Consider the following 2146-nt stretch of genomic DNA (forward strand, 5'->3'; position numbering starts at 1 on the left):
GAGGGAACCCAATATCCCGCCAAGTAACTCAGGGTCCAGTAGCAGGACGAACACGTGTGTGCCTCCAGGCAGCAAAGGCAGGTTCCAGCAGTGGGTGTGGCAGGACGAATGAGCCGGTAGCTCCACCCTTGAGCAAGCAGGTTCCAGGCTGGGGGAAGGGAGGCCACAGGTGTTGAATACTTGCTACTGGACAAGTGTTTGGGTGGGGGGCTTTAGAAGAGAGATTCATCCACATGGTTAGGTCATCTATATTTGTCTACCTTTCTCCAGATACTGGGAGATGAGTTTCGAGAATATTATTTCAGAGTGCTGTCCCCCAAGTTCTTGAGTTGGGGTAAGAAAGAAATTTACAGCAGACCTAAGGTAAATCCTCTAAGAAATGGTAAGTCAGCAGTATATAGTCAGAAAGAAGTATATCTAGACTCAGGAAGGGCATTGCAGCTATGTTGGTGTGGATGAACGGATAAGGCACTTAAGTAAAGGTGTGTTAAATGAGGTATCTTAGGCTCTGCTGGAACAAGTCCCTGTTCAGTAGTTCTCTGTTGCACACAAGGTACTTGCCAAGGAAGTCCTATCAAAAGTGACGTTTTTCTGGAATAGTCCTGGAAAAGTAGGGTATCCCAGGGCAGTCTACCTTTAAAATAAAGCAATGGGTTACCCTAAGCTGAGGTAGAGGTTCAGCCCTGCCAAACTGGCTGCATCAGGAAAGCTGAAAGGGTAATACTTGAAGAGGGTAAGGAAAGATAGTTTCAAGCATTGCATGTGCCTGTGTGTATGGCTGATGTACATACAATAGTGTAGTTGCATGTGCCTATGTGTACAAAATGCAGAGCCCAGAGGAAGACCTTTTAAAATCGTTCTCTACATTGTTTTTCTGAGATAGCATCTCTTAATGAACCTGATGCTCACTATTTTGGCTAGGCCAGTGAGTTCTCAAAATTCCTATCTGCACCTTCCCAACTCTGGCGTTATAAGCACACTAGCCATACCTGATTCATGCATGGTTGTTGGAGATTTGAATTCAGGATTTTTTGCTTTCACAGTAAATTTTTATGAACTGGGCCATCTCCACAGTACCTCAAATATTTTTAAAATGCTGTCTGGCTGAAACCTAACCTTAAACTTAAAGAAACATAGAACACATCTACACGCATGCCAAATATATGTCTTAAATCTCTCCTAGAGGTAATTCCTTTGTGTTTACCTTTACCCATCAGTCTTGGTGATATACTAAACACCTAATAGTAGAGTCAGTAGCTGCCCAGGGGATATCTCATGTTCAACAAATTAAAGTCTCTAAGTTTCACCTTATCTATTTTACTTCTTTAATAAAATGTTACTTTTTCAGTGAGGCTTTCTTGGATTATTACAAAGCATCTTTGTGGTGGTTGGAATATGCTTGGCCCAGGAAATGGCACTAGTAGGAGGTGTGGTCTTGGTGGAGTAGGTGTGGCCTTGTTAGAGGAAGTGTGTCGCTGTTGGGATGGACTTTGAAACTCCTCCTAGCCATGTGGAAGCCAGTCTTCTCTTGTTTGCCTTCAGACCAAGATGTAGAACTCTCAGTTCCTCCAGCTCCATGCCTGCCTGGACACTGCCATGCTTCCTACCATGATGATAATGGACTGAACCTCAGAACAAGTAAGCAAGGTCCAATTAAATATTGTCCTTTATAAGAGTTGCCTTGGTCATGGTGTCTCTTTACAGGAATTAAAACCCTAAGTAAACTTTCTCTTACGGTCTTTTCTGTTCTTACAGAGTACTTAAAGCTTTCTTCTGTGTATGGTTTGTCTTCCCCTCCCCATCATGAAAGTTTAGGGGAAGGTACCTTTGCATCACTGTTTATGGATGTATTTCAAGGGCCTAACACACAATGCATATACAGTAAGTGTTCACCAAATGAATAGAAGCAAAGGCACTACAGATTCTCTAAAAGTGAGAGCTCTTTTTTGGGGGTAAGCAGGGACTAGACCTGGAGGTCATAGATGAGATACAGAACAGTGTTTATATTGAAATATGTTCCCTCAAATTCAAATATGGAAGTCCTAAGCCCCAGTGTTGCCCAATTGGAGATGATTCATTTAAAGAGGTCATGAAGGTTAAATAGGGATTATCAGGATAGAACCCTAATCCAACAAGACTGATGCCT

This window comes from Mus caroli, chromosome 19 (assembly GCF_900094665.2).
Source record: "Mus caroli chromosome 19, CAROLI_EIJ_v1.1, whole genome shotgun sequence".
Classification (NCBI taxonomy): domain Eukaryota; kingdom Metazoa; phylum Chordata; class Mammalia; order Rodentia; family Muridae; genus Mus; species Mus caroli.